Source organism: Schistocerca nitens, chromosome 2, assembly GCF_023898315.1.
Source record: "Schistocerca nitens isolate TAMUIC-IGC-003100 chromosome 2, iqSchNite1.1, whole genome shotgun sequence".
Lineage (NCBI taxonomy): Eukaryota > Metazoa > Arthropoda > Insecta > Orthoptera > Acrididae > Schistocerca > Schistocerca nitens.
In genome coordinates, this window is record NC_064615.1 from 277,974,332 (window position 1) to 277,984,267 (window position 9,936).

At 41.1% G+C, this 9,936-nt stretch overlaps 1 pseudogene; it reads left to right on the forward strand.

The window, feature by feature from the left end:
* The first annotated feature begins 359 nt into the window (after positions 1 to 359).
* Positions 360 to 5,408, forward strand: LOC126234983 (protein adenylyltransferase Fic-like; annotated as a pseudogene).
* Positions 5,409 to 9,936: the final 4,528 nt, after the last annotated feature.

Here is a 9,936-nt window from a genome sequence, read left to right on the forward strand (position 1 = left end):
CTGGGGTGGCCGAGCGGTTCTAGGCGCTACAGTCTGGAACCGCGCGACCGCTACGGTCGCAGGTTCGAATCCTGCCTCGGGCATGGATGTGTGCGATGTCCTTAGGTTAGTTAGGTTTAAGTAGTTCTAAGTTCTAGCGGACTGATGACCTCAGCAGTTAAGTCCCATAGCGCTCAGAGCCATTTGAACCCATTTGCGGGCATAAAGGTATCTCCATGACTTTATAGCAGAATTATCAAGTGTCAGTACCTAGAGGGGCCGGTTCTAACGACTTACAACCAACTAAAGCTGCAATCTCTGAGTTACGTCTCTAAGAACTATGTCCAAAGTTTCTCCTTTTACTCCCTCTGAGTCGTGACATGGGCAAGGGTACGTAACGTTAAAAGTTACACATGATTATTCACATTGGTTTCGACATGAAGTCTCTGATGTGATGAGTAAATTTGTAACCTCCTGTTATATCAATAATTGGGGGATCATATAACATGTTTGTTATAGCTTTTATTCTTGATGTCTTTATGCACTGTTATCAAGTTAATGTGGTTAGTAATTTCTTTGTCACAAGCATTGTGCTGATGTCACTCCAAGATGGCCGGCACAACTACAGATGCGGCTGGTCAACGGAGCGGTTAACCTCGCACAGCAGCGCGTCCCTGGCGAGCGGTAGGGCCAGCAGTCTGGATGATAGTGGAGCTAAATTAGCGGACGTCCATTAATTACATGCTATTTTCTTTTGCCATGGACTCCCCTTTCCCACTGGTGATATTCGGTGATATGTGGTGGGATCCCACCTCCCCCTAAAGCGAGTTTTACCATATAATTTTTAAGTGATTAAATTTGTTTGTAATTAACTTTATATTTTCATTGCCCCCATAGGACTGATAGAGGAAATAGACAAGGTCCAACGAAGAGCGGCGCGTTTCGTCACGGGATCGTTTAGTTGGCGAGAGAGTGTTACGGAGCAGCTAAAGGAACTGCACTGGCAGACGTTACAAGAGGGGCGTTGTGCATCACGGAGAGATTTACTATTGAAATTTCGGGACAGCACTTTTCAGGAGGAGTCAGACAACGTATTACTTCTCCCCACATACATCTCGCGTGTTGACCACGAGGAGAAAATTCGAGAAATTAGAGCCAATACAGATGATTGCCGACAATCATTCTTCCCGCGCACTAATTGCGAGTGGAACAGGGTTGGAGGGATCAGATAGTGGCACCGAAAGTACCCTCCGCCACACACCAATAGGTGGCTTTCGGAGTATGATGTAGATGTCCCATGAAACAGATTTGGTGAGATTTTGAGACATTCCTCCATTCTTCAGTTTGAGCTCATGTAATTAATGGACGTCCCCATAGGCTAGCCCAAGTGGATGGCAGCTGCCCAAGTGGCGGGCAGCTGCCTCTGTCTATTTAAACGAGGCTCGAGCAGCGTGTAGAAGCTTGGTCTGGCGGCAGCAGTCCTGTGAGGATGGGAGGGATGTCTCATGGCGTGGGGCACAGCCCGCACCTAGTCCTACTGGGCAAGCGTCAAGCCGCCGACTGAATGGGTAGCATCCCTAACAGCATCTGTCGAAATGTTACGTGAGTGCGGAACTGAGCAATGGTCACATGGTCTGCTAAAAACAATGAAAATTTCTGGGGCCTGTGCCTCCAGTAAGGTGTATGATCTTCCGCGAACCACAACCACACATTTCCTCTCCGAAGGGAAAGCACCAAGAATTTTCTGTCCGAGCACTCCTTTTTCTGAAGTAACCCTTGGATAAGAAGCCATTATTATTATTTCACATTGTTCTTAAAAAACATGTTCGCTAAGTTCACTTGTAAATCTCTCTGCTGATTACTTGCTTCGACAGCGCTGTGCTGTCATCATCAGATCTGGAAGTTTAGTAAACAAACATTTCAAGTCGAGGTGGCTAATACATATATGACCTCATTCAAACACTGTACATATTACTGTAGCATTAGTATGTACCTTGTAACAGATAGACAGCACTTCATGATTTCAAAAAATTGCAGGGCGCATAGTGATGTTGCCGCATCTACATCTACATTCACATCTACATGATTACTCTGCAATTCACATTTAAGTGCTTGGCAGAGGGTTCATCGAACCACAATCGTACTATCTCTCTACCATTTCACTCCCGAACAGCGCGCGGGAAAAACGAACACCTAAACCTTTCAGTTCGAGCTCTGATTTCTCTTATTTTATTTTGATGATCATTCCTACGTATGTAGGTTTGGCTCAACAAAATATTTTCGCATTCGGAAGAGAATGTTGGTGACTGAAATTTCGTAAATAGATCTCGCCGCGACGAAAAACGTCTTTGCTTTAATGACTTCCATCCCAACTCGCGCATCATATCTGCCACACTCTCTCCCCTATTACGTGATAATACAAAACGAGCTGCCCTTTTTTGCACCCTTTCGATGTCCTCCGTCAATCCCACCTGGTAAGGATCCCACACCGCGCAGCAGTATTCTAACAGAGGACGAACGAGTGTGGTGTAAGCTGTCTCTTTAGTGAACTTGTTGCATCTTCTAAGTGTCCTGCCAATGAAACGCAACCTTTGGCTCGCCTTCCCCACAATATTATCTATGTGGTCTTCCCAACTGAAGTTGTTCGTAATTTTAACACCCATGTACTTAGTTGAATTGACAGCCTTGATAATTGTACTATTTATCGAGTAATCGAATTCCAACGGATTTATTTTGGAACTCATGTGGATCACCTCACACTTTTCGTTATTTAGCGTCAACTGCCACCTGCCACACCATACAGCAATCTTTTCTAAATCGCTTTGCAACTGATACTGGTCTTCGGATGACCTTACTAGACGGTAAATTACAGCATCATCTGCGAACAACCTAAGAGAACTGCTCAGATTGTCACCCAGGTCATTTACATAGATCAGGAACAGCAGAGGTCCCAGGACGCTTCCCTGGGGAACACCTGATATCACTTCAGTTTTACTCGATGATTTGCCGTCTATTACTACGAACTGCGACCTTCCTGACAGGAAATCACGAATCCAGTCGCACAACTGAGACGATACCCTATCGGCCCGCAGCTTGATTAGAAGTCGCTTGTGAGGAACGGTGTCAAAAGCTTTCCGGAAATCTAGAAAAACGGAATCAACTTGAGATCCCCTGTCGACAGCGGCCATTACTTCGTGCGAATAAAGAGCTAGCTGCGTTGCACAAGAACGATGTTTTCTGAAACCAACCAACGTATCAATAGATCGTTCCCTTCAAGGTGATTCATAATGTTTGAATACAGTATATGCTCCAAAACCCTACTGCAAACCGACGTCAATGATATATTACAATAAAAGGTAGCAAGGAATATCAGCTCGTTACACATGAAATACCATTTATATAAAACACAGATAATGTTGTGCTGATGTCCTAGCGCACACCATAATGGCGACTGAACTTGTACGATATGGACATGCTAGTATGTAGACATTGAGCACCATATAATTTGCATATACAATTTCCTGTGGTTATTGTCTTTGCTGTGATGATTATTTTTATTAAATCTAACAGTCTGTCATAGATTGATTATGTAAGAAGGGTCGTGTTCATTGCGATATCCTGCGTCAATGATTTGGATTATGAATATAATTTTGAGTGGGCATTACGTGCCATATCGAATTAAACCACGAGCTCCACAAAATCTCGTTTTCAGAAATGTATGATCCAGTCATAGTGGTCTACATTGTTTTTTACACAGTAACCATGGTGTTCTATTTCTGTCAGTTGCTGTCGATGCCTACACTGGGCGTAGATGAATAGTTTGAACAATATTTTTATCGTTGTACGCCTGCTTAGCTGAGTGGTAACATTGCACCGCATGTTCCGAGAGCTTGACGTACGAGAGATGGTTGTTGTTGTGGTAGGATGAGTAATTTCGCGTCGTTTTTGACAGCTGTTGTTTGCTGTGAATAGAAACGATGGATTCCTGCCAAATGACTAACAATCCCAACTGCTTTCAAGTGATAATACTGTAATGTTTTAGTATACTGTCGTTCAGTAAATTCTCCCAGTGCTTAGAGTACAAAATGAATTCCTATATTCAGCGCGTTACAGTTTACAAATCTCTTTTTAATAAAGTGCAGTCATCTTGTTTGTTTTCCGCTGAAATGAATTAATTTTTGCGTATGTTTCGTATTCATGTCAGTATTTGTTTTTACGTTGCTTTTTGCTTTGCTGTCAGAATACTTTGAAGAACATTGCAGTGAACATGGATTTAAATCGCCGCAAAAAACTTTTTGCCTTTTCCAGACGACAGCCAGATTCACGTTGTCGATGGCAGAACTCTGTGATTAGTTCTTAGAATATCTGATGTATCTGAAGACGTTAAGAGCAAATCCAAAGCAGTAGGATTGAATTCAGAAGCTGTCTGTTCTGTACACCATCCCTTAGAGGTGAGAAATAGTGGAACACACAAAAAAGGATTAAAATTATTTTAACGTGCCGTAGCTCTTACTCCAAAGCATACTGATATTTTAAACCATTGTGGTGAATTTTTAGAACAAGCTCAAAATGATGTTGTAATGGCTGATCAGTTGTGTTAAATGTATCACCCAGCCACTCAGGAGCCCTGGCTAAAAGACAATGAACAGCTCGAATTGTTGAAGAAATGGATCGACTTACTTTAGGAAGAACTGATGAAAAAACGTGATCGACTGTCGGCAGTTCCAGATTCTAATTCAGCTTTTCGCCGTGCTAAAAAAGAGGCATATTTTCAGCATGTATATCACACTGTTGCCATTGAAGGGAACACAATGACACTATCACAAACTCGATCCATTGTGGAAACAAGAATGACCACCGGTATAAAGAGTATTATGGAACACAATTAAATTCTTGGACTTGATGCTGCTTTAAAATATATGAATGCCGCACTTGTTAATATGCTTGGAGCAGTAACTGTAAAGGATATATTGGAAATTCATCACAGAGTAATGGGTTTTGTGGATCCTGTTGAAGTAGGGACATTCCGTCGGACACAAGCATATGCTGGTGGCCATGTACCTCCAGGACCCCATGAAATTCAAGTTTTTATGGAAGAATTTGCACAGTGGTTGAATTCAGAACAAGCTGCTCACATGCATCCTATCCGTTTTACCACACTGGCACATTACAAACTTGTTCATATCCATCCTTTTACTAATGGTAATGGGAGGACATTTATGTAATTAATGAATGCTATTCTTATGCAGGCTGGCTATCCACCTGTTATTATTTTTCAATAACTTATGCTGAGTAACTTTCATAAGACAGAAATATCATTTGCAGGACTTTCACAGGCAAACGATGGAGATGTTCGTCCATTTGTGAGCTTCATTGCAGAATGTACAGAACACACGTCAGATTTATTTTTGTGGGCTACAAGTGAGTAAGCAGCAGAGTTACCCACATTGTAACAAAAACAAAGAAATCGAATTATTGAACTATAATAAAAATTGAAAATTGACTAGCCAAGAACACCGCTGGCAGCATCACCTTTTATCTCAAAGCTTTTTATTATTATTTATGTACTTATTTTCAGTCTTCAGGACAAACTTTTTCAATAACTTATGCTGAGTAACTTTCATAAGACAGAAATATCATTTGCAGGACTTTCACAGGCAAAGCACTGCCGTCGTGTCTGTATTCATCAGGGTATACATTGAAAGGCTGTTGTGTGTACACGTACTATAGAAAACACATTTTGCAAGAATCAGTACGATATTTTCACCCTCACATCTGTGTGCTGGGATATATAGGACAATACATTTTCTATGCCCAGCAATGAACTTTGTAAATCACATGATCTGAGAGCTATTCAGAATCGAAAATTTAACAGTATCTTAGATGCTATTTAGTTGTGATTCATTTTACGCACAAAGAACGATTGTGCTAAAATAGGTTTCTAAGAAACTGTTGTCCTTACCTGATAACTTATGTCAGTATTAAAATTTACAGCACGTAAACTATAAAGATTTAAAAGTCTTAAACTGTAATGTGGTTCAGACCGACAGCATATTTGTAGTTATTTAATAATGTACTCGTGAAGCAGTTTATTTATTTTTAAGAACATTTTCCAGTGTAAAATACCTTCACTAATGTGGCAAAGATAATTTTATTGTTTCTGTGATTCTATCATTGTTTTTATATGTGAAATCAGCACGTCCAAATCCTTTTTTTTGTGACTGCAGAAAACACTATACTCAGCTTTTAGTCATTATTGTAAGGGCTCTACAACAAAACTTCTCAATAAGGTCATCCCAGCAAAGGAGTTCGAAACGAGAGGAGCTATATAAATAACTTGCAAGTGTCATTATATTACTTATCTATCAGATCCATTTTTGAATGTATTGCTTAAAGATTCGTGCCCTTCTTAAACATGATCTAACCTCTGACATATGGTTTTGTAAGTGTGATAAATTCTGGAGATTATGTGGCCACAATATTTGAGAATATTTACAGATACCTAGATGGTGACCCTCTTGTTTTTTTTTTGGACAATGACATCGAATACTTTTGCAAATGTATTCCAAAAAATTAATTAAAGAATGCAACAATAAAAAAGTGTTAACGTGCGTGCCTACCATGCAGCATATCCGGGTTCGATTCCCAGCCTGGTTGGAGATTTTTTCCCCTCTTGGACTGGGTGTTGTGTAGTGTTGTCACTATCATTTCATCCTCATCCTGGCTGGCAAGTCGCCCACTGTGGCGCCGACTGAAATAAGACTTGAACTCGTTTTCCGAACTTCCCCGTATGTGGCCTCCCGGTCAGCAATGCCATAAGATCATTTCATTTTTTTATCATAAATTTACATTTTAAAAGATGACACTGTGTATTTCCAAGACATAATTTCTCGTAAATTTGCTATTTGAAAATATTACCTAAATCTGTCAAAAGTAATAGTAATGTGACTGGAATGAAGAAAGAATTTGTATTGTGGCATATGTAGTGTTGAGTTCATGCTAGTACATATGGATTGTGGAATACCGCAATGTAAACCTTTGTATACACACCCATCTGAGCTCAGTAGCCATTGTAGTGTGAACTGAACGAGTGCGCTGGATATGAGCACAACGTGATTTGTGTTTAATATTGTGGTACTTTATGCCGATATTCCTTGCTACCTTTTAGTGTAATGTGATGCAACATCACTATGTACCTTGCAAGTTTTTAAGGTCATGAACTGCTTTTTATGTTACAAGGTACGTACTATTGCTTCCGTAATATTTTTAAATGAAATCATATATGTATTACTCACCTCGACTTGGAATGTCTGTTTATTAAAGTTACAGATTTGACGTGGCATCACATATCTGTGGAAACTGGTAATCAAAAAAAGATTTACTAGAGATCTTGGAGAACCTGGTTTTTAAGAATAATGTAACAATTTAAATAGCCCCCAACAGTTGACACGATGTCAAACATATTATTATTTTCTTTCCTTCCCTCTGACGGAGTGATAACTGCAGCCGAGTAGCGAGCTGTCAGCAACCCTTGTCACCACGTGTTCTACTAGCATTGAGCAGTGTCACTAAGTGTAGCCCGCTACCCCCGCGGAGGGACCACTGTACTCCCTGGTGCCTGGACAAGGGCGCCGCAAGATAGTGACACACGTCTCGCGCCATTTAAGCGGATTTTGCTCCTGCCACAATCCTGTTTGGCAGCAACGACTCGTTGCCCATCACCAACCGAGATGGCAGAAGCATCAGAGTATATCAATGGACTTTGCTACTCCCAGAGGCAATGAAGACCAACGTCAAAGATCGGAGGAAACGGCTACCTCTTCGTTAAGAACTGTCCATCTTCGAGTCCTTGTCGTGTATCTGAGCCGTCTGGCTTGCATGTGAAGGTTCTAGTTGCACAATAATTTATTGATCCACGTGAATCTGTCTTAACCGTGTAAGCTTCATGTGTTTATTTTCAGGCTATCCTCATGGTTTTTAAATGTAAAAAAGTTTTGAGTGACTACCCAGTAGGGCATCTTTAACCCCTTTTCAGTTATACATTTTTAAGTGCTAAATTTTCCCATGTCCGTCCTATTTATCAGAGGTTAGGGTTAGTACGAGTGTCTCATGTTTAGTTTGTGTGTATTTAACAGAGTTTGTTTGCTGGTGGTGTGAGTTACAAGGCAGATATCACAAGTGCGACAATCAAGATTTCATAGGTCGTCCGAAAACTCTTAGACTGGAATCGTCGGATCTCTTAATAAGTTTAGATGTTGTGTCTTTATTTACAAAGATGCCCTTGCAGGACTCTTTGGAACTCATTATCATCAAGTTTGAGGAAAACATAGCAGCATTATTTAAAAACGTGCTTACTTCAACATACTCCTTATTTCATGAGCAATATTTTGAACAAGTGGACGGTGTGGCCATGGGAAGCCCTCTGTCTCCTATGGTGGCCAATTATTTTATGGAGAACTCTTAAGAAAAAGCAATACAGCCAGCCACTTTCAAACCCTCTTGTTTTCTGCGGTATGTGGATGATACATTTGTGATGTGGCCACATGGCCTTCATACTCTACCTACGTTTCTTCAGCATTTGAATTCACTCCATCCAAATATAAACTTCACAGTGGAAGTGTAAAAAGATGGTACTGTACCTTTCCTTGATGTTTTCGTAGGAAGGAAAGCAGATGGAACCTTGGGACACAGCATCTATCGCAAACCAACGCATAAAGATCTATATCTGCAGGCCACAAGCTGCCATCATCCTGCAAGATGCGGTAGTGCATTACGTATGTTAGTTCATAGAGTACATGTGGTATCTGGTCCTGAAAGCCTGTCGAGTGAAATACGACAAAACGGTCACCTACAGTGGTCACTCTATTTTACTTATTTTATTTTTACCGTTAGGTATGCGTTTAGACTTTTGTCAAAAGAAACCCAAAACCATGTTCTGAAATAGTGTTTTGCTTCTACACTAGACAGTGCCAGAAGTTCCTCCAAAACATCGTAACGCAGCACTCACACAAATGTTATACTAGCAAATGTAAGTCCACCTGATGATGGATGTTTAAACCTTTGAAACGCTTCATGGAGATAAATAAACAATGACTGGTAACAGAAAACTTGTTTCATTTATTAAAAAAATTATAAACCATATCGGCATAATATCACATTACCCACTTTTTAGATTACCCCTTCCTTCTGGTGACTATACCTTGGAGGTAGGGATTTTAAAATTTACTAGATGATTGTATAATTTAAGTACAATATCAGCAGCACAGATTTTTCCTGGGTTGGAAGGTTTTGAAAAGCGCCAGGCCAGTGCCAGCCTACCGGTCTCATTTTTATGAAGAGTATCAGTTATTCAGTCAGGAGACACAGACGCTTCTTGTTGTGTTAGTACAACGTGGGTTTTGATACGCATTTGAGTCTGATTTGAAAACTGCCGAGGTTACAACTTCTCTCTAACAAAAATATTTTAGCGTACTGGATTGCATGTTGTATATGGTTTGTATACGTCGGCTGACGGGCAGCGATATGGTTTTCGCGGCTAATCGGAGAGCATGGCACAAAGTTTCCATAGTTTCAAAATTGTGCGTTGTTGACCTACACAACATTAGTAATTTTGGTTCCTAGTGGCATCAGCAATCCAGGGTTAAAATTTCGTGACACAGTTTTTCTCCACCCTGTATTTGCTGCGTCGTGATGGGACCGTCGGCATTGAAACGATATTGTTGTTCAGGATGGGCAAGGATGGCACCTACCTGCAACCCTCACATAAGCGTGTTACCAGCACTGGTGGTCCATCCTCCCATCCCCAGTGTCGGTCACCGTCAACATGCGATGTCCGCGTGCACACGTTATCGAGTGGGGCGCCGCAAGGAAAGGGGCCAATGTGCGCGGAGGTAGATCGTCGCCTCCTAAAGGAAGCGGCGCGCACCCCGTGGAATATCGCAGCCATCAATGCCACAC